This window comes from Heterodontus francisci, chromosome 13, assembly GCF_036365525.1.
Source record: "Heterodontus francisci isolate sHetFra1 chromosome 13, sHetFra1.hap1, whole genome shotgun sequence".
Taxonomy (NCBI): domain Eukaryota; kingdom Metazoa; phylum Chordata; class Chondrichthyes; order Heterodontiformes; family Heterodontidae; genus Heterodontus; species Heterodontus francisci.
Window position 1 is genome coordinate 86,502,787 of NC_090383.1, and position 24,067 is coordinate 86,526,853.

At 44.8% G+C, this 24,067-nt stretch overlaps 2 pseudogenes; both read right to left on the reverse strand.

Annotated features, from left to right (window-relative positions):
• Positions 1-20,427: 20,427 nt before the first annotated feature.
• On the reverse strand, positions 20,428-20,515 carry LOC137376828 (U2 spliceosomal RNA; annotated as a pseudogene).
• A 386-nt stretch (positions 20,516-20,901) lies between these two features.
• On the reverse strand, positions 20,902-21,078 carry LOC137376862 (U2 spliceosomal RNA; annotated as a pseudogene).
• Positions 21,079-24,067: the final 2,989 nt, after the last annotated feature.

Here is a 24,067-nt window from a genome sequence, read left to right on the forward strand (position 1 = left end):
CTCGAGTCGCTTTAAACAGGCTCCAGAAGCTGGCTGAGCGCGTCTACCCTGAGGCACAGTGTGGCATTCGTGCAGAGAGATCCACCATTGACATGCTGTTCTCCCTTCGTCAGATACAGGAGAAATGCCGCGAACAACAGATGCCCCTCTATGTTGCTTTCATTGATCTCACCAAAGCTTTTGACCTCGTCAGCAGAAGTGGTCTCTTCAGACTACTAGAAAAGATTGGATGCCCACCAAAGCTACTAAGTATCATCACCTCATTCCATGACAATATGAAAGGCACGATTCAGCATAGCGGCACCTCATCAGACCCCTATACTATCCTGAGTGGTGTGAAACAGGGCTGTGTTCTCGCACCCACACTGTTTGGGATTTTCTTCTCCCTGCTGCTCTCACATGCGTTCAAGTCTTCAGAAGAAGGAATTTTCCTCCACACAAGATCAGGGGGCAGGTTGTTCAACCTTGCCCGTCTAAGAGCGAAGACCAAAGTACGGAAAGTCCTCATCAGGGAACTCCTCTTTGCTGACAATGCTGCTTTAACGTCTCACACTGAAGAGTGTCTGCAGAGTCTTATCGACAGGTTTGCGGCTGCCTGCAACGAATTTGGCCTAACCATCAGCCTCAAGAAAACGAACATCATGGGACAGGACGTCAGAAATGCTCCATCCATCAAAATCGACGACCACGCTCTGGAAGTGGTTCAAGAGTTCACCTACCTAGGCTCAACTATCACCAGTAACCTGTCTCTAGATGCAGAAATCAACATGTGCATGGGAAAGGCTTCCACTGCTATGTCCAGACTGGCCAAGAGAGTGTGGGAAAATGGCGCACTGACATAGAACACAAAAGTGCGAGTGTATCATGCCTGTGTCCTCAGTACCTTGCTCTACGGCAGCGAGGCCTGGACAACATATGTCAACCTCGAGCGACGTCGCAATTCATTTCATCTTCGCTGCCTCCGGAGAATACTTGGCATCAGGTGGCAGGACCGTATTTCCAACACAGAAGTCCTTGAGGCAGCCAACATCCCCAGCTTATACACACTACTGAGTCAGCGGCGCTTGAGATGGCTTGGCCATGTGAGCCGCATGGAAGATGGCAGGATCCCCAAGGACACATTGTACAGCGAGCTCGTCACTGGTATCAGATCCACTGGCCGTCCATGTCTCTGCTTTAAAGACGTCTGCAAACGCGACATGAAGTCCTGTGACATTGATCACAAGTCATGGGAGTCAGTTGTCAGCGATCGCCAGAACTGGCGGGCAGCCATAAAGACGGGGCTAAAGTGTGGCGATCGAAGAGACTTAGCAGTTGGCAGGAAAATAGACAGAAGCACAAGGGGAGAGCCAACTGTGTAACAGCCCCGACAAACAAATTTTTCTGCAGCACCTGTGGAAGAGTCTGTCACTCTAGAATTGGCCTTTATAGCCACTCCAGGCGCTGCTCCACGAACCACTGACCACCTCCAGGCGCTTACCCATTGTCTCGCGAGACAAGGAGGCCAAAGAAGAAGAAGAAAGAAGAGAAGAAGAAGAACAAAAAGATAAAGCAACAAGCTCTGGACAGATGAAATGAAAACTGAAAAATTCTGAAATGTGTAGCATAGATGCAACATTTGAAAGAAAAAGACTAATTAATATTTCAGGGGGAGGGAGCCTTTGCCAGAACATAGGTGAAGCAATGAAGAGCCGCACCCAAAACACTTCTCATTTTCCAAAGGATTAAGCTGCATAAAGTGTGGTAATAATATGACTGCTATCAACTGTAGCTTTTATGATAGTTGAAATTGAATGTTATTCTGTGCATTTACACCGTTTGGCTATCATTCTCCCTTTGCAGATATATTTGACCCTTTATCCCATTGTAATATTGTCATAAATCATCAAAGAGCAGTCCTTCCTCTGCTGCTTCCTGCACTTTCCTTATGACTTTAAGAGCCATGTGGAACTGTGTTTCTTGTGCATAACAGGAAAAGTGCTTCATCAGCTTTTATTGAATTCAAAGGCATGCATTTCTTCAGATTCCCTTTATTAAAAGTAAGAATTTTTGAATTTCCTGATTTGCTATGTCAGAGGGAACTGTCTGACTCTTTTAATAATAACATATGAAAGACAAATTCCAGACGTTAAACCTTCCTTTGCATGCCCTAGGGATGGTGTAGGAAGGTTTTATTGAGTTGCAAGAGAATTAGTTAGCAGTTTTGTATGATTCATGCTGAGGTTTCTTTCCAAGCTAAATACAGTATGAAATTACACCATGACACATTCAACTTTTTATAGGGCATTAAATTTTTTGATGGTAAGGGAATCATCATCAGAACATTGACTAGGAACACATTTCAGTAAAAGATACTTTGTGAATGTTTTCTCTGACATTGCAATTACCACTGGGTTAGTTGCTGCATGAAGAAAAGTCCACCTGTCGAGAGTTTGTGGTTAATCTTACAGAATTGAGATTGACTACAGTTGGCCTTGTTAACTGCTACCATCTACTTTGCTGTATAAACTGCGTCTTCACCTACTTTCAGTCCATCACGCTCCAGATATCTGTCACACTTCAAGTGTGTCTCCCTTGAACAAGACATAAATAAACAAAGGCAGTTATTTGGAATCTACAGAGAAATTTAACAGAAGGCACAACATACTGGAGCTAGCACGTCTGCACCTTTCCACAATCAAAGCCAGGGTTTTGATCTCCAGTCCGAATAGCAATTTCCCTTTTGAATGAACGCAAGTCAATGTTTACTGAACGCCAATTAGATTTTTAGCCCTAAGGGAGAGCATACCTACACTTCAGCTGAACAATAATACACTGGCTGGGAGCTTCCTCTCCAGAGGCAAGGCTGCCCGAGGTATGAAGGCCAGGAGTTCTGCTGACCTGCCAAACCTGAAACACATTCTGGAAGACACCCAGGGTCAGTCGAATTAGAATATTTTTCAGGCAGTGTTTCTGTCTCTGATAGGGAACCCACTATTGCAGGATCTTGGGGATGGTGGGGGTGCAGGTGGGGGGATGGTGGCGGGTGTTGCAGCTGACAAGAGACTCACCCATCTGTTCCCTTTCATAAAATGATAGTGGGAGTTTTTCATGTTCAAGAGCACATAGAATGTTCACTGGCAAGGGGAAGATTTAAGCTTTAAAACTCATCACTCCGTCCTTAGCAACTAGATGCTGGTGTTACTTTCATTCAATGTTACTATAGCAGTAATTACAGGAAATATGTATAATTCTATCATTCCACTATCACCACCACATTGTAATATGCCCATTTGTATTTGGGATCCGGATCTACACAAGGACGTATGTGGGGGCCAGAAGGAAGGGAGGGAGGGAGGAAAGAGGAAGGATAGGCACTACATGCCTGCTCCCTCCACTTACCTGATATGGTAAGTACATATTAACATTTTTACAATGGTATTTTCCACAAACACAACCTGATGTCAGAATAACAATGCATGTTGAAATCAATGCTGCGACAAACTAAGTATTTTTAATATATAATAGATATTTCGAAGTGACAAATAAATATATGTTACGAATTATATGTAAAAATGCTGAGACCACGGATGTACATTTCTCCTGTTTTCTATTTTTGTCTGATGATAAAAGCATTTATAATTTTGCTACAGATAACACACAGAAGAAAGCTTCCATGTAAATCTTTTGTGAGAAGATAATTGGTACAAGATCATTCTCCATTGATGCACTGCCCCCATCAGCACTCAGATGACTGATGAATTCACAATTTATGGGGTCCTTCCTTATTTCTTATTAATGGTGTAGAAATTGATCTGTGCTTTGGACACAGGCCGATCGATATATCTTGCTGTTAGATTCATTCAGCTGCTATCAGGGATATCAATGTTTGAAGGTTCATGCTAGGAATAAGGATTCAGGATTTTGAAGGATTTGGGATCTGACACCCATGAAATTTGAAGCATTATGCCTGGTTCCATTGTGTAAAGCTTGCTGACCAGAGGGAAGCATGGAGACATATCCTCCTACTATACTATTAATGAATAAACATCTATACAATGCCACTAGACTGTTCAGGATTTTATGTCAGACTTTGGGGATTGAATTCCCCCTTCCCTCTTGACATTACTGGGAGGAATAACAACAAGAATAAAAGAACAACTTGCATTTATATAGTGTCTTTAACATAATAAATTGCCCCAAGGAGCTTAAAGATATACTTTTTTCATGAAAGGCTTCTACATTTATGTCAAACCATATTTGAGAGTTGTTCTGTCACAAGCCATGAAAACTCAATGCAGATACAAACACAGGGACAATTGGCAAATGCCAGCACATATGCAGAGAAGGATGTTTTATCGCTCTATTGGAGGGTATTTTATTATTTGCAAGGATGGCTGGTGCAGCAGAAGGTCTGGATCATTTTGGACACCAGACATTCTTTAAATAGCTACTTCTGCTACTTCTGGCCTCACAAAATCTATTTTTAAACTTACTTTTGAGGGCCTCTCTTTCTTGGCTAACAGATTCTACTGAGTGGCATGTCCACATTAGACATCATCCCAGTAGGCTGTAAAAATAGCATCAAGGTTTCATCTGCGGAATAGGGCCCCAATTTAAATGTATTCATAAGGCTCCTGCCTGAGTCAGTCAGGCATCTATCTATTAAACCAATCGGTGGTGAGGCGGAAAACCAGTGGAGAATCTACTGCTTTGATTTTAACTTCCATACTTCCCAGTTTCTGCTGGGTGGAGGAAGACAAAATTCCTCTTTGTGATTTTTTTTGCCATTTGAAGTGAATCCAAACTAGAAGTTCTCTGAATTGGGTTGTTTTCAGATTTGACATGAAGTAGCTCAATTCTGATCAATTTGATTTTGTGCTCATCCCCACAGGCTGTTGCTAACCCCCTGCTTATACTTTAGTTAAGCACACATAATGCTGACACAAACAAAGTTGAGCCATAAATGTCTTCACAGGACATAGTACAATATATCAAATAAAATATAATTTCATTTGCCAAAAAATAAATATACCTTTGTCCCCCAATGCTAGCACAAAAACATAACTTTGTTACCATAGGCATTTAGAAAGATTACAAATTTATTACTCCTCAGTGAATACATTGGGTTTGTATGAGTGCTGTGTTCCAAACAAAACACAAGGATTTAATGACCTAATCAAAATAACATGCACTAAAGCCCTTTCACTCTCTGGCCTTGAATTGCCTGCATGTGCGCATCCCAGTATTTAGATCTGACAATGCTGCCATTCCCGTGGCCATTTTCCCAATCTCAAGATACATCAGAATTCTCTGACATACTAATTAGAATACAAGCATAGGTAAAAACTGGTGGAAATCAACACAAACAACCAGAGCCCAAGGAAAGTGCTGACTCACACCATATATTCTTACTATAAGTATGACTGTTACTACCAGGTAAGAAAGAGGTCTAGGGTTCCCTTTCAGCCTTCACCTGGTCTTACTGTAACAGAGCTTTATTTTTAAACACACTGTTTTTAGCTCCACCTGATGAATCCTTATTCACTGCTTTCCAATTATAAGGCAAAGAAACCAGCACAAACAAGCGTTCTTAGGTTTAAAGAAGAAAAGTTGAAATTTATTAAACTTAAACTCTAATCTGGTTGACACCTACGATACACGATACGCCCATACTAATATGCATATGCGATACACACATGCAAATAGACACAGAAAAGAGCAGAAGAAAAATAAAGTGGAAAAGTTTGAGGCAATATCTGAAGAGTTTTTGTTACGGTTCTTCGAGCTCACTGTTGAGACCTTGATTGTAGGTAGATCTTGCTTTTCATTGGGGCACAGTATTCTTCTTAAACCTTGTTTGCTGTAGGAGACTTTTCTCTCTTGGGGTTCATGTGTCTTCAGTGGATTCAGAGGCTTGTGAGAAAGAGATGGGAGCAGACAGGAGAGATCTTCTCAGTGCAGGAGCAAACAGACACTCTCTGTTCAAACTGTTTGTACAATTCAGAAAAACCCAGGTTGCCAAGCAGGTTAATCATGTGACTAACTGGTCTGCCCACATCTTGGATTGTATCACCTTAGCAGTCTCTGGAATGCTCCTCTTACACACAATACCTGGTGATCAAGGTCCACTGTGTGCTGAATGTGTCAGGGAATGGTCCTTTGTCCTTCCAATCACCATCCGTTAATATGCAAATGTATTTTCCAAGCACGGCTGATCTGTTTAACAAGTTATTTCTTCACTCCAGTAACAGTTTGAAATCAATGTTCATGACAAAATTAATGTGCCTCATTCTTGGCAGGTGGGGGCCTCGTATGACAATGACAATTAAAGCTGCAACTCATTACCATCCCAATAGTATCAGGTAATGTAGAGGTTATAGAAAGGGAGGAACTTGGAACAATCATCATCACTAGGAAAAAAGTACTGAGCAAAATATTGGGGTTGAAGGCAGATAAGTCCCCAGGGCCTGATGGCCTACATCCTTAGGTCTTAAAGGAAGTGGCAGTGGCGATAGTGGATCCATTGGTTTTAATATTCCAAAATTCTCTGGATACGGGAAAGGTTCCAGTGGATTGGGAAAAAGCTAATGTAACGGCCTTATTCAAGAAGGGAGGGAGGCAGAAAGTAGGAAACTATAGACCAGTTAGTTTAACATCTGTCATTGGGAAATTGTTAAAATCCATTACTAAGGAAGTAATAACAGGATATTTAGAAAGTCAAAACGCAATCCATCAGAGTCAGCATAGTTTTATGAAAGGTAAATCGTGTTTGACTAATTTGCTAGAGTTCTTTGAAGCTGTAACAGGCAAAGTGGATAATGGGGATCCTGTAGATGTAGTTTATCTGGACTTCCAGAAGGCATTTGATAAGGTCCCACACAAAAGGTTAATACACAAGGTAAGTTCACATGGGGTTAGGGGCAATTTATTAGCTTGCATAGAGGATTGGCTAACCAACAGAAAACAGAGAGTCGGGATAAATGGGTCTTTTTCTGGTTGGCAAGATGTAACTAGTTGGGTGCCACAGGGTTGGGTCCTCGGGCCCCAACTATTTACCATTTATATTAATGACTTGGATGCAGGGATAGAAGGTACTATAGCCAAATTTGCAGATGACACTAAAACAGGTGGGACGGTAAGTTGCAATAAAGAAATAAGAAATCTACAAATGGATATGGATAGTTTAGATAAATGGGCCAACATTTAACAGATGGATTTTAATGTGGATAAGTGGATAAGTTATCCATTTTGGTCGGAAGAATAGAAAGGCAAATTATTATCTAAATGGAGAGAAACTTCAGAGTGCTTCAGTGCAGAGGGATCTGGGTGTCCTCGTGCATGAATCGCAGAAAACTAGTTTGCAGGTACAGCAGGTGATAAGAAAGGCAAATGGAATTTTGGCATTTATTGCTAAAGGAATAGAGCATAAAAGTAGGGATGTGTTGCTGCAACTGTACAAGGCATTAGCGAGACCACACCTGGAGTATTGCGTACAGTTTTGGTTCCCTTACTAGAGAAAGGATGTAGTTGCATTGAAGGCAGTTCAGAGGAGGTTCACTGGATTGATTCCAGCGATGGGGGGCTTGTCTTATGAAGAGAGAATGAGCAGTTTAGGCTTTAACTCTCTGGAGTTTGGAAGAATGAGAGGAGATCTAATTGAGGTATATAAGATGATTAAGGGGATTGACAAAGTAGACATAGAGAGGATGTTTCCTCTTGTGGGTCAATCAATAATGAGAGGGCATAGTTTTAGGATAAGGGGTAGCAGATTTAAAACAGAGATGAGGAGAAATTATTTCTCTCAAAGGGTTGTGAATCCGTGGAATTCACTACCCCAGAGTGCGGTGGATGCCAGGACATTGGGTAAATTTAAAGAGGAGATAGACAGATTTTTAATTAGAAGTGGGTTGAAGAGTTATGGAGAACGGACACGAAAGTGGAGTTGAGGCCGAGATGAGATCAGCTATGATCGTATTGAATGGCGGAGCAGGCTCGAGGGGCTGAAATGCCTACTCCTGCTCCTGGTTCTTATGTTCTTACGTTCATGCACGTTTGGCATAGCACATTTAAGAGCATACAATTAGGGAAGATTTTCACTTTTTAATGCCATAGAAATCCATTGAAAGAAACAGCAAATACAGAGCATGTCTTAGTGAGGATAAAAAATCCTCAAAAAATTGCAATAAAACACCAGAAAAATGAACGTTTCCTGCTGTGCCTGAAAATCTGATTGTCATTTGAAGACAGCCTCTAAGCTAAGTGCAATTGCAGGAAACTTGTACACGAAGCTCTGGAATTTGGGGGCGTGGCCAATTTTATGGGCGGAGATTTGTTCAGGCCAAGGGATTGATAGATGGCTGTAAATGTTCAAGGGAACTTGGGTGTATTGTAGTTATGCAACTCACTTATGCCCAAAATTCTGTGATCTTTTAAGACATGTAATTGATTTGTGCCCAGGATACATGTGTTTCTGGGTGCAAATAGGAAGGAAATTCAAGGCCTGAATAACGATTGTGATGTAGGAAAGGCCATAAGCAGTGGATCGTGTACTGTGCAATAAGGCAGGACAGATAACAAACACAACATATTTGATTTTAAGTGGCGTAAGCATGGAGAATCGGAGAAGGGAAATGGCATTAATGGCAGTGGTTAGCACCGCAGCCTCACAGCTCCAGCGACCTGGGTTCAGTTCTGGGTACTGCCTGTGCGGAGTTTGCAAGTTCTCCCTGTGACCGCGTTGGTTTCTGCCGGGTGCTCTGGTTTCCTCCCACAGCCAAAGACTTGCAGGTTGATAGGAAAATTGGCCATTGTAAATTGCCCCTAGTGTAGGTAGGTGGTAGGAGAATGGTGGGGATGTGGTAGGGAATATGGGATTAATGTAGGATTAGTATAAATGGGTGGTTGTTGGTCGGCACAGACTCAGTGGGCCGAAGGGCCTGTTTCAGTGCTGTATCTCTAAATAAAATAAGATCACTGCTACAGATTTGTGAACCTGTTACCTTTAAAATGGAAGCATGACTAATGAAATGATTCCTGCTGAAGAAATTAATTTTCAAATGTTTCAAATGGTAACTTGATGCTCCACAGTCCAATGATTAAACATTGATTTAATTAAAAGGGACATACTTCAAACAATTTTTCATGGGCATGTACATAACAGCAAAATTGCATTATACTCAAAACAATTTATATTGAATAATTCTTTTACAAATGCATAACACATTGTAGTAACGTGTTGATATTCAACTTACAAGTGATAAGATGGAAGCTGTCTCACATTGCTAGCTACAAAATGGAGGACCCATGCCAACAAGTCTATAGGATAAGGGCATGATTCTTTTTGCAGATCAGATGGGATGTGGAGAACCTATCTTAGGGCTAATCAGATTAAGACATGCAAAAGCATGAATTAGAAATGTGAAGCTAGGGCAGGTATAAATGACAATTGCTTATGTTGTTTTACAGAACCAAATGAACTATTGGGCCAGAATTTGTATTCCTGCATTTAACGAACATATGAATTAGGAGCAGAAGTAGGCCATTCGGCCCCTCAAGCCTGCTGGATTGCCAGTCTTGATTTGAAGGTACAATGAAGGGTATGTATCAGACAACTATACCTGTAGTTTGCAGTCCAGTTTTGATTGTACCTCATAGCTGAGCTTTGTGGCAAAAGGGAAGAATATCATTTATAAGGAAGTCTATATAATAAACACATCATTGCCCTCCACAAATTGTGTGCTTTCTTGCACTGTGTAAGAAATACGCTCTGAATAAGATTTTTAAACTATTGTGGAGGAATGCAATCTTTGTTGTTTTATAAGTATTAATGGTAAGAATATAGGAACAGGACATTTGGCCCCTCGAGCCTATTCTACCATTCAATGAGATCCTGTCTGTCTGCGACCAAACTCCAGATACTTGCTTTTGTCCCATATCCCTTAATATCTTTAGTTAATAAAAAGCTATCAATTTCAGATCTAAAATTACCAATTGATCTATCATCAATTGCTGTTTGGGGAAGTGAGTTCCAAACTTCTATCACCCTTTGTGTGTAAAAGTGTTTCCTAATTTCACTCCTGAAAGGTCTGGCTCTAATTATTAGACTATACCCCTAGTCCCAGATTCACCAACGAGCGGAAATAGTTTCTCTGAAACGACCCTATCTGTTCTACCTAATTTCTTGAACATTATGACCAAATCACCCCTTAACCTTCTAAATTCCAGGGAATGCAACCCTATTTTGTGTAATCTTACCTCGTAATTTAACCCTTGGAGTCCAGGTATCATTCTGGTAAATCTACTCTGCACTCCCTTCAAGGCCAATATACATTTCTATGGTGCGGTGCCCAGAACTGCAGTACTCCAGGTATTGTCCAGCAATGGCTTTGTATAACTCTAGCATGACTTCTACCCCGTCATATTCGAGTCCTCTTGATATAAAGGTCAGCTTTCCATTAGCCATTTTGATTATTTTCTGTACCTGTTCATGACATTTGAATGATCTATGTACCTGGAATCCCAAGTCTCCTTGGACCTCCACTGTTACTAGATTTTCACCATTTAGAAAGTAATCTGTTCTATGCTTTTTCGGTTCACATTTGCCTACATTGAAATTAATTTGCGACAGTTTTGCCCATTCACTTGATCTATTAATATCTCTGTAATTTTATGCATAGAGTCATAGAGTTATACAGCACAGAAACAGGCCCTTCGGCCCATCATGTCTGTGCTGGCCATCAAGCACCTAACTGTTCTAATCCCATTTTCCAGCACTTGGCCTGTGGCCTTATATGCTATGGCGTTTCAAATGCTCATCTAAATATTTCTTAAATGTTGAGAGGGTTCCTGCCTCTAACACCCCTTCAGGCAGTGCGTTCCAGATTACAGCCACCCTCTGGGTGAAATTTTTTTCCCTTAAATCCCCTCTAAACCTCCTGCCCCTTACCTTAAATCTATGCCCCCTGGTTATTGACCACTCTGCTAAGGGAAAAAGTTTCTTCCTATCTAACCTATCAATGCCCCTCATAATTTTGTATACCTCAATCATATCTCCCCTCAGCCTTCTCTGCTACAAGGAAAACAACCCCAGCCTTTTCAGTCTCTTCATAGCTGAAACGCTCCAACCCAGGCAACATCTTTGTGAATCTCCGCTGCACCCTCTCCAGTAAAATCACATCCTTCCTATAGTGTGGTGCCCAGAACTGTACACAGTACTCCAGCTGTGGCCTAACTAGCGTTTTATACAGCTCCATCATAACCTCTCTGCTCTTATATTCTATGCCTCGGCTAATAAAGGCAAGTATCCCATATGCTTTCCAAACCACCTTATCTACCTGTGCTGCTGCCTTCAGTGATCTATGGACAAATACACCAAGGTCCCTCTGACCCTCTGTACTTCCTAGGGTCCTACCATCCATTGTACATTCCCTTGCCTTGTTAGTCCTCCCAAAATGCATCACCTCACACTTCTCAGGATTAAATTCCATTTGCCACTGCTCCACCCATCTTACCAGCTCATCTATATCGTCCAGTAATCTAAGGCTTTCCTCCTCACTACTTACGACACCACCAATTTTCGTGTTATCTGTGTACTTGCTGATCATACGTCCTATATTCACGTCTAAATCATTAATGTACACTACAAACAGCAAGGGTCCCAGCACTAATTCCTGCAGTACACCACTCATCACAGGTTTCCACTCGCAAAAACAACCCTCGACCATTACCCTCTGCCTCTTGCCACGAAGCCAATTTTGGATCCAATTTGCGAAATTGCCCTGCATCCCATGGGCTCTTACCTTCTTAACCAATCTCCCATGCGGGACCTTATCAAAAGCCTTACTGAAGTCCATATAGACTACATCAACAGCTTTACCCTCATCTACACATTTTGTCACCGCCTCAAAAAATTCAATCAAGTTAGTCAGACACAATCTCCCCCTGACAAAGCCATGCTGACTATCCCTGATTAATCCCTGCCTCTCCAAGTAGAGATTAATCCTGTCCCTTAGAATTCTTTCTGATATTTTCCCTACCACTCATGTTAGACTCACTGGCCTGTAATTACCTGGTTTATCCCTGCTACCTTTCTTAAATAATGGTACCACATTCGCTGTCCTTCAGTCCTCTGGTACCTCTCCTGTGGCCAGAGATGATTTGTCTTCTGTCATCTGTCACTCAGCCAATTTCCTAAACAGGTCAATAATTTGCTTTCAATTCCATGAGTTTCAACTTTAGCTAACAGTCTCTTATGAGGGGCTTTATCAAGTGCCTTCTGGATGTCCATATAAATAACATCCATAGGCATTCCCTTGTCCACTACTTTTATCATCTCTTCAAAAAATTCAATCAGTTTCATCAAGCATGACCTATCCTTCACAAATCCAGGTTTTCTTCTTTTTTTCTTTGGCCTCCTTGTCTCGAGAGACAATGCGTAAGCACCTGGAGGTGGTCAGTGGTTTGTGAAGCAACACCTGGAGTGGCTATAAAGTCCAATTCTAGAGTGACAGACTCTTCCACAGGCACTGCAGATAAAATTGGTTGCTGGGGCTGTTACACAGTTGGCTCTCCCCTTGCGCTTCTGTCTTTTTACCTGCCAACTTTTAAGTCTCTTTGACTCGCCAAACTTTAGCCCCGCCTTTATGGCTGTCCGCCAGCTCTGGCGATCACTGGCAACTGACTCCCATGACTCGTGATCAATGTCACAGGACTTCATGTCGCGTTTGCAGACGTCTTTAAAGCGGAGACATGGACGGCCGGTGGGTCTGATACCAGTGACGAGCTCGCTGTACAATGTGCCCTTGGGGCTCCTGCCATCTTCCATGCGGCTCACATGGCCAAGCCATCTCAAGCGCCGCTGGCTCAGTAGGGTGTATATGCTGGGGATGTTGGCCGCCTCGAGGACTTCTGTGTTGGAGATATGATCCTGCCACCTGATGCCAAGGATTCTCCGGAGGCAGCGAAGATGGAATGAATTGAGACATCGTTCTTGGCTAACATACGTTGTCCAGGCCTCGCTGCCGTAGAGCAAGGTACTGAGGACACAGGCTTGATGCACTCACACGGAACACAAAAGTCCGAGTGTGCCATTCTCCCACACTCTCTTGGCCAGTCTGGACATAGCAGTGGAAGCCTTTCCCATGTGCTTGTTGATTTCTGCATCTAGAGACAGGTTACTGGCGGTAGTTGAGTCTACGTAGGTGAACTCTTGAACCACCTCCAGAGCGTGGTCGCCGATATTGATGGATGGACAATCTCTGACGTCCTGTCCCATGATATTCGTTTTCTTGAGGCTGATGGTTAGGCCAAATGCGTTGCAGGCAGCCGCAATCCTGTTGATGAGTCTCTGCAGACACTCTTCAGTGTGGGATGTTCGTGCAGCATCGTCAGCAAAGAGGAGTTCCCTGATGAGGACTTTCCGTACTTTGGTCTTCGCTTTTAGATGGGCAAGGTTGAACAACCTGCCATCTGATCTTGTGTGGAGGAGAATTTCTTCTTCTGAAGACTTGAATGCATGTGAGAGCAGCAGGGAGAAGAAGATCCCAAACAGTGTAGGTGCGAGAACACAGCCCTGTTTCACGCCACTCAGGATAGGAAAGGGGTCTGATGAGGTGCTGCTATATTGAATTGTGCCTTTCATATTGTCATGGAATGAGGTGATGATACCTAGTAGCTTTGGTGGACATCCGATCTTTTCTAGTAGTCTGAAGAGACCATGTCTGCTGACGAGGTCAAAGGCTTTGGTGAGATCAATGAAAGCAATGTAGAGGGGTATCTGTTGTTCGCGGCATTTCTCCTGTAGCTGGCGAAGGGAGAACAGCATGTCAATGGTCGATCTCTCTGTTCGAAAGCCACACTGTGCCACAGGGTAGACACGCTCAGCCTGCTTCTGGAGCCTGTTTAAAGAGACTCGAGTGAAGACTTTCCCCACTATGCTGAGCAGGGAGATTCCACGTTAGTTGTTGCAGTCACTGCGGTCACCCTTGTTTTTATAGAGGGTGATGATATTGGCATCGCACATGTCCTCTGGTACTGCTCCCTCATCCCAGCACAGGCAAAGCAGTTTGTAGAGTGCTGAAAGTATAGCAGGCTTGGCACTCTTGATTATTTCAGGGGTAATGCCGTCCTTCCCAGGGGCTTTTCCACTGTCTAGAGAATCAATGGCATCACTGAATTCCGATTTTGTTGGCTGTTCGTCCAGCTCATCCATGACAGGCAGAGACTGGGCTGCATTGAGGGCAGTCTCAGTGACAACATTTTGCCTGGAGTACAGTTCTAGGTAGTGCTCCACCCAGCAGTCCATTTGCTTATGTTGGTCAGTGATTGTGTCCCCTGATTTAGATTTGAGGGGGGGCGATCTTCTTGATGGTTGGCCCAAAAGCTCTCTTAATGCCATCATACATTCCTCTGATGTTTCCAGTGTTGGAGGCCAGCTGAATACGACTGCATAGGTGTTACCAGTAGTCATTTGCGCAGTGCCTGGCTGTTCTTTGTGCAGTGCTTCTGACTGCTTTAAGTACTACAGATGTTAACTCGCTGGGGGCTTTCTTGTAGTTCAACAGTGCAATGCGTTAAGCGGCTATGACAGGTTCCAGCTCTTCAAAGTGAGATTGAAACCAATCTGCGTTCTGCTTCACACGTTTGCCATAGGTGGTCATTGCTGAGTCATAGATGGCGTCTCTGATGTGGGCCCACTTAGTCTCTGCATCCCCTGTAGGAGTGTTTTGAAGGGCTTTTTCAAGTGAATTTAGAAACTTCTGTAACAACTTCACAAATCCAGACTAGTTCTCTCTAATAAGCTGAAAATTTTCAAAGTGTCCAGTCACTCTATCATTAATTATACACTCTACCTGACAACAGGGGCAGGACTTTGGTGGCCAAATGAGGGCAGTAACTGAGGCAGGTGGGCGAGTAATTTCCTGACACCAGCTGTTGTGGCAGTCAGTGATTTTTGTGATGACGGGAGAATGCAGGACCTGGCAACCTGCCCGATTCTCAGCAATGACCAATTAAGCCTGTTAACGAGCTTGTTATTGGCTGATTAAGGGCCAGTCTGCAATATAAGAGGAAAGGCTGGATCTGGAACGTCAAGTAGAAGGAGGTGGTAATGCAGCAGGGAGCCAGTTATAGCCTTGCCATTCAATGAGATGGGCTTATAAAAGGGTGCATGGCTGAGAGGGGTGCTCATCCATTGGCACACATTTGCCGTTGACTGAGTAGAATTAGCAGAGCAAGTGATCTGTGTGTGCTCAGTTGGTTGAGGGGGGGTCATGACACTCCAGGAATCATGGAGCCATATGAGGAGGTACAGTTAGCATTGTGAGTGCAGCCGATCGCAAGCAAGACAACAGCTGGGCATGGGATTAAAGTACTCGGAGATAGGGGTGAGTAGCAATAAGGATTGACATCATCACGAGAAGATGCAGAGCCTTGGTCATAAGGAGGGCACAGGAGAGGAACGAGGTGGAGGAAGGCAGTGAAGAAAATACCCTCAGCATTGAGTGTACCAGGAAATGTCAGAGAATCAGTGCTGCAGGAGACTGCACCTATCTAAGCTGATGGTGTCTGAGATTTGTGCCCTTGTTGAGGAAGACCTCAGACAGAATCACAGAATTGTTACAGCGCAGAAGGAGGCCATTCAGCCCATCATATCTGCACCACCTCTCCGAATGGGAAATTCACAGTGCCATTCCCCCACCTTCTCTCCGTAACCCTGTACATTCTTCCTTTTCAGATAACAGACCTCGCTGTTCTGCTCACCATTCCCTGCCAGTAGCTGTTAAAGTCATTGTGGCCTTGAATGTCTTCACCTCTGGCTTGTTCCAAGGATCGGCAGAGGACCTTGGTGGCATCTCTCAAGTGGTAGCACACCATGGCATATCGCTGGTCACTGATGCCCTATTTGCAAAAACAGGGCAGTACATACAATTTCAAACTGATGGGGCCTCACAGGCACAAAGGGCAGTGGGATTCACCTCCATCGCTGGATTCCGGCAGATCCAGGTCATCATCAATTGCACCCAGGTGGCCATCAAGGTGCCGAATGAGCAGCCAGTGAGATACATCAACAGGAAGGGCTTCCACTCCCTTGAAGTTCAGCTGGTATGTGACTATAACAAGTACTTTATGCAAGTGTGCACTTGCTATCCTGGTAGTTGCCATAATGCCTTCAAGCTCCGGCAGCCAAGGGTGCTGCTGCTCTTCGTGTCACCATCAAGACTCCACATATAGCTTCTAGGGGACAAGGGATATCTGTTTAAGAGATGGCTACTCACAACTTTACAAGACCCCGAGACAGAGGCACAGAGGTGCTAAACTGAAGCCATCTACTCACTAGGACCACCATTGAGCAGTCCGTTGAGCTTCTGAAGATAAGGTTCCTGTGCCTCGAATGGTTCGGTGGCACCCTGCAGTACACTCCTGCAAAGGTCTCATGTATTGTGGTGGTCTGCTGCACTGTCCATAACATGGTCCTCTAGAGAGGTGTGGACCTTGAAGAGGGTGAAGCGTTAGATCAACACGGTTCATCAGAGGAGGAGGAGGAGAAGGAAGATGCAGAGCAGAACAGTGCCCATACTGTGTAGGCAGGTGGCTGGGGCTGTCTCAGGAGTCAAAGTACTCATCATGATAGCATGGATTCTAGGGCACATCTGATCTAGGCACGTTTCACCTGAGTGCTACTCATCCAGTAGGACTTCATGCTCTGGTACTCACTTTCCTTTGATTGTGAGAACACACAACTTTGAATAGTTCCATTCTTACTGACAATGCATGGTACACATCCCTCCAGTGGTCTCAGTGACCCCATTCAAAGACCATTGCTTCCCTTCATCTCTTCTTCACTGTTTTGCAGTTTTGACGTCAAAGAATGGAAGCTCACACGTGAGGGATCATGGCACAACATCTCCAATGTTATTAAAAATTAACAATTCACACAAACACAAATGAAAGCCAACCAAGTGAACAACTCAGTGCAATGAACGTTGCGGTGGCTTCCACTCTCGGCCACTTCTATGCGGTTCTTCCTTTGTGGCCTCAGAAGAGGTGAAGGCAGCCTGCTTGCGTGCGTCTGCTTGCGGCTGAGATGACCGTGGCAGTTGTCCTCTTCGTAGAGATGCCCATGGTGCACCTCCAAAGGCTACTGCACCGGCATCAATACAGTGGCAGCCTCGGTCACAGGGCCCTGCTGCATAGATGATCCCTCAGTCAGAGAAGCCAAGAAGGCCAATATTAACGTTGGCACCCTAATCCTCATAGTGACTGCCTGAACAATTTGATGGTGCTCTGGATTGCTAGAGGGGAACACCAGCTGGGCACACATGGCATTCACTGCATGCAACTTCGCACCTTTACGTCATTGACTAGTCAATGCTGCAGAACATAGCTACATTCTGTGCATGTCAGTGCGCTGTTCCTGCATCCACTCAGAGTGCATATGACTCTCCATGAGGTTGGCCACTCTGTCAAAACTCTGAGCCATGGTGGTGCACTTGAGCTGAATGGACTCCTCCAATCTCAGCCCATGACACCACATTGCCTCAGGGAACTCTGACATGTAAGCACACATCTCACGCTACTGGTCAAAGTAGAGCCGCCTTGCTTGTGACTCCGGAGGCCCTGCATCTGCACCCAGTTGAGCATGGCTGTGTCTGTCCTCCATCTTCCGAGGGGCCTGCCCACATCTACCTCTGTCTCTTTCACCTCCTCCTGCTCACTTATGACGTGCTGTGCACCCAGTGTCACCCTTTATAATCGGGCTCGAGGACTCACCGATGTGAGTGTATCTGTGCAGGTGGAGGATGCGTTTGAATGATATGATGGTGCAGGCTCTTTGGCTTCCATCTCTTCTGAGGATCCCAGTGATGTTGCTGCAGCACTGGCATGCCTCCCACTCCACAATTGGCCCTGCAGGAGCCATAAGAAGGAGATCATGAGAACTCATCTCTCACATCAGATGCATCTGCAGCGCTGAGACTTCCCAATGCAGCTGGAGTTTTGGTATATTGTCACATGGGGAGGAGTGCACTCCATCCCCTTCATCTACAGATTGCAATATCTTTTCACCCTCTCCTACAGCTATTCCTATTTCTCCATTGATCACTTCCTCATGTAACACCACCCTCGTGATGTCAAGGGCCACCTCCTCCATTCTAGTAAGAATGGTGAGCTGGGGCACTCGTTCATCTGTGCGGGCCTTCTCCCTGGCATTGTGTGCCCTCTTCTGCACGGACAAAAGAGAGAGAGATATGGCAATGCTGGCCTCTCTCACCAATTCCAGTGGCTCATTTGAATGAGATGATCATTTAAGTGAGATCAGTGCTGTCAGCTCTTTAGTAGCGCTAGAGAGCTAGAGATTTGAACCGTGCTCATGGGGGGTCAGTAATTATTCTGGGCACACTTTTCTCCAATGTTCAGGAGCACCATGTGCCCTCAGGCTGTTCAGCCGGTGTGTCTGCTGGTGGCCTATCATCTGAGTGTCATGCTGAACTCATCTTGCCAGAACAAAGATGGTAATTAGGGCACTGCACCTAGGTACTCCTCAAAACACAAGAAATAGGAGCAGGAGTGGACCCAAGTAGCCCTTCAAGCCTGCTCCGCCATTTAAATGATCATGGCTGGTATAAGGAGTCAACTCCACTTTCCCACCCACTTGCCATATCCCTTGATTCACTGAGAGACCAAAATCTGTCTATCCAGCCTTAAATGTATTAAATGATCAAGCATCTACAACCCTCTGGGGTAGAGCATTCCAAAGATTCACAACCCTTTGAGTGAAGTAATTTCTCCTCATTTCAGTCCTAAATGATCGGCCCCTTATCCTGAGACTGTGCCTCCATGTTTTAGATTCTCCGACCAGCGGAAACAATCTCTCAGTGTTTACCCTATCCAACCCCTTCAGCATCTTGTTCGTTTCAATGAGATCACCTCTCATTCTTCCAAACTGCAGAGAATACAGGCCCAATTTACTTATTCTTTTTTTTAATTTCCAAAATATACTTTATTCATAAAAACCTGTAAAAATTACATTGCCAAACAGTTTCCAAACAGCACCAAAAAATACAAACATTGCAAGGGAGATCAGTTTCCTTCAATACTGTCATGAGTTTCTTCACAACCCTTCTGTTTCACAATTGTCATGTCAATTACAGTTTTACATTTACAGCAATTGAGAATATTAACGATACAGTTCGAGGGGTTTCCCATGGATCCAGCCCCTCAGTCCAGCTTGGTGGGGGAACCTTACACTGTGGTCTTTCCCCATTGAGCCTTTGCTGCGTCTGCCCCAAGCTTTAGTGCGTCCCTCAGCACGTAGTCCTGGACCTTGGAATGTGCCAGTCTGCAACATTCGGTGGTGGACAACTCTTTGCGCTGGAAGACCAGCAAGTTTCGGGCAGACCAAAGGGCGTCTTTCACCGAATTGATAGTCCTCCAGCAGCAGTTGATGTTTGTCTCGGTGTGCGTCCCTGGGAACAGCCCGTAGAGCACAGACTCCTGTGTTACAGAACTGCTTGGGATGAACCTTGAGAAAAACCACTGCATCTCTTTCCACACCTGCTTTGCAAAGGCACATTCCAGGAGGAGGTGGGCGACCGTCTCTTCCCCACCACAGCCAACGCGGGGGCACTGTGCGGAGGGGCGAGACTTCGGGTGTGCATGAAGGATCTGACGGGGAGGGCCCTTCTCACCACCAGCCAAGCTACGTCTTGGTGCTTGTTTGAAAGTTCTGGTGATGAGGCATTCCGCCAAATGACTTTGACGGTCTGCTCGGGGAACCATCCGACAGGATCCACCGTTTCCTTTTCCCGTAGGGCCTTGAGGACATTCCGTGCAGACCACTGCCTGATGGACCGGTGGTCAAAGGTGTTTTCCCGCAGAAACTGCTCCACGAAGGATAGGTTTTACTTATTCTTTTTTTTTTATTTCCAAAATATACTTTATTCATAAACATCTGTAAAAATTACATTGCCAAACAGTTTCCAAACAGCACGAAAAAATACAAACATTGCAAAAGAGATCAGTTTCTTTCAATAATGTCATGAGTTTCTTCCCAACCCTTCCGTTTCACAATTGTCATGTCAATTACAGTTTTACATTTACAGCAATTGAGAATATTAACGAAACAGTTCGAGGGGCTTCCCATGGTTCCAGCCCCTCAGTCCAGCTTGGTGGGGGAACCTTACACTGTGGTTTTTCCCCATTGAGCCTTTGCTGCGGCTGCCCCAAGCTTTAGTGCGTCCCTCAGCACGTAGTCCTGGACCTTGGAATGTGCCAGTCTGCAACATTCGGTGGTGGACAACTCTTTGCGCTGGAAGACCAGCAAGTTTCGGGCAGACCAAAGGGCGTCTTTCACCGAATTGATAGTCCTCCAGCAGCAGTTGATGTTTGTCTCGGTGTGCGTCCCTGGGAACAGCCCGTAGAGCACAGACTCCTGTGTTACAGAGCTGCTTGGGATGAACCTTGACAAAAACCACTGCATCTCTACTGATAAGAACAGATACTACACTTGATCTTAGCCAAAAGGCCGAGAAGCGATGGCTGTAAAACTGCGTTTGCTGCGCGCGTCAGGCCCGGCGTGCGGCCTCTACGTCAAAGTAGCCGCCGGGCGGGCGTGCCTACGGCGAAAGAGGCGACGGCGGGCGGTCTTTGAGCCAGAGCTCCTTTTGTTGCCGGGCCTTGCAAGCAGAAAGGAAAGCACGCGTGCACGCCACGCGCAGCCATTCCTTGCGCTTCTGCGCGAGGCATTGCGCAGGAAAAAAGACACGCGCGCGCTGGGCATCAAAGGGCGGCCTGCAACTGCGGGGCAATCCAACAGGGGGCATCGCAGCGCCCACGGAAAACTGCAGCAAAGTCAGCCGAGCAGCAGCGCCGTTACTATTGCGAATTCTATTTTTCAGCAGGGGTCTCGCCCCCATGGAGGGGGGAAGCTGCACCGCTCCTGGAAACACTCCAATACCAGGTGGATGCATGGAGTGGATGGGGCAAGCCCCTGTTCCATCTCCCTGTCCCAAAAATCAATTTAATATTTGGTCCCCAGATAGGGGACGTATCAGATATTAAACTGATAAGAACAGATTTTTTTTTTTTCCCCCAAAATATACTTTATTCATAAAAATCTGTAAAAATTACATTGCCAAACAGTTTCCAAACAGCACGAACAAATACAAACATTGCAAAAGAGATCTGTTTCTTTCAATAATGTCATGAGTTTCTTCCCAACCCTTCCGTTTCACAATTGTCATGTCAATTACAGTTTTACATTTACAGCAATTGAGAATATTAACGATACAGTTCGAGGGGTTTCCCATGGATCCAGCCCCTCAGTCCAGCTTGGTGGGGGGACCTTACACTGTGGTCTTTCCCCATTGAACCTTTGCTGCGGCTGCCCCAAGCTTTAGTGCGTCCCTCAGCACGTAGTCCTGGACCTTGGAATGTGCCAGTCTGCAACATTCGGTGGTGGACAACTCTTTGCGCTGGAAGACCAGCAAGTTTCGGGCAGACCAAAGGGCGTCTTTCACCGAATTGATAGTCCTCCAGCAGCAGTTGATGTTTGTCTCGGTGTGCGTCCCTGGGAACAGCCCGTAGAGCACAGACTCCTGTGTTACAGAGCTGCTTGGGATGAACCTTGAGAAAAACCACTGCATCTCTTTCCACACCTGCTTTGCAAAGGCACATTCCAGGAGGAGGTGGGCGACCGTCTCTTCCCCACCACAGCCAACGCGGGGGCACTGTGCGGAGGGGGCGAGACTTCGGGTGTGCATGAAGGATCTGACGGGGAGGGCCCTTCTCACCACCAGCCAAGCTACGTCTTGGTGCTTGCTCTCATCATAGGACAACCCCCTCATCCCAGGGACCATTCTAGTGAACCTTCGCTGCGCTGCCTCCAATGCAAGTATATCCTTTCTTAAATGTGGAGACCAAAACTGCACACAGTATTACAGATGTGGTCTCACCAAGACCCTGTACAATTGTGGCAATACTTCCTTACTCCTGTACTCCAATCCCCTTACAACAAAGGCCAACATGCCATTTGCCTTCCTAATTGCTTGTTGTATCTGCATATTAACTTTCTGTGTTCCTTGTACCAGTACACCCAAGTCTCTTTGAACAGCAACACATACAAGTTGCATACTTTTAAAAAAAAAATTCTGCTTTTCTATTCTTATGACTAAAGTGCGGAACTTCACACTTCCCTACATTATACTCCATCTGCCATCTTGGTGCCCACTCACTTAACCTGTCTATATCTCTTTGCAGCCTCTCTGTATCCTCCCCACAACTTGCCTTTCCACCTACTTTGTATCATCAGCAAACTTAGATACATTACTCTCTGTCTTTTCACCTAAGTTATTAATATAGATTGTAAATAGCTGAGGCACCAGCACTGATCCTTGCGGCACTCCACTATTCACTGCCTGACAACTGGAAAATGCCCTGTTTATGCCCACGCATTGCTTCCTGTCTGTTAACCAATCATCTATCCATGCTAATATATAACCCCTAATTCCACGAGCCATTAACTTGCCAATTAACCTTTTGTGTGGCACCTTATCGAATGCCTTTGGGAAATCCAGGGACACTACATCTACCGGTTCCCCTTTATCTACCCTACTAGTTACATCCTCAAAAACACTAAAATATTTGTCAAACACGATTTCGCTTTAGTAAAACCATGTTGACTTGTTCTAATCAAACTATGCTTTTCTAAGTGTATTGTTAAGACCTCTTTAACAATAGATTCCAGCATTTTCCTAATGACTGATGATAGGCTAACTGGCCTGTAGTTCCCTGTTTTCTCTCTCCCTCTTTTCTTGAAAAGCAGTGTAACGTTTGCCAATTTACAATCTGATGGGACCGTTTCCGAATCTATGGAATTTTGGAAAATCATAGCTAGCACATCCACTATATCTACAGCTATCTCTTTTAGAACCCTAGAATGTAGGCCATCAGGTCCTGGAGATGTGTCAGATTTTAGAACACTGTGGCTGTTCACTTGCTCCGCCATCTCTGCTTGGTTTGATTGGGTAGCCTTCTCCTGCCACTCTCTGGGAACAAGATACCTCGATTATTTCTCAGCACCTCCTGCATCACCTCAAGGGTGGCATCACTGAACCTTGGCACTGCCATGCCACGGATGTCTGGCTTTTACCATTCCTGCTTCTTGCTTCTCCCTGCCATAGTGTTTCAATATGGCAGCCACAATAATGGCTGCCGTCATCCCTTAAATCAGGCCCCCACTTTCAGCCTCCCACCTCCTTCCCATGCCTGCTGCCTCTAATTGGCCGTCAATCCCACCCTGCAGCCAATTAGAGCCAGTGTCCGGGAAAATTGGATCCTGTGACTGCTTCACCCTTGGAGCGGGGTCAGGACCTGAAAGATGGTGTCAACATTGGGGTCCTGAACCCAGATATTAGGCTAACTGGTCTGTTATTCCCTGGTTTCCTTCTGTCACCTTTCTTAAATAGTGAAGTGACATGTGCAATTTTCCAATCTAAAGGAACAGTTCCTGAACTAAGAGAATTTTGCAAGATAATACTTAGGCCTTCTACAATGTTCTAACCCACTTCCTTTAAAACCCTGGACAGAAACCTTTATAGTAATGGTGTTTACTTTTACTTCAATGTATTAATAAATTATGTAAATAAATTCAATCTCTAGTTTTAGACTGAACAGCATGGTTAAACAGAATGCCGTTTTCCATCTTTTGCAAAGGTCAGGAGTGCTTAGTTGGCAACTCGTAGAACCTCTGGGGCTAAATCAGTCATTGCTTCCATGGCACCCAACTCCCATCCATGACACATAAAGGCATATGTTTCAGACTAAAGGAAATGCGGCTCTGCTAGGAAATTGCATTTTACACAAATAAGCAGGGTTGGAAAAGAACATGAATTGTATTAGATAGCTCCAAGGGAACACTGTTTATGGAACTGCCCTGACATCCTACTCTCTTTTTGCTGTAGCTAAGATGGCCAATTGGATTCTTGCCAAGAGTTTATTCCTTTTGTTATAATGGGCTGAAAAATCACCTTCGGGCTGATTATCATAATGTCCCCGTTACAACTGGTGCAAAATCCTCAGTTGATACTTA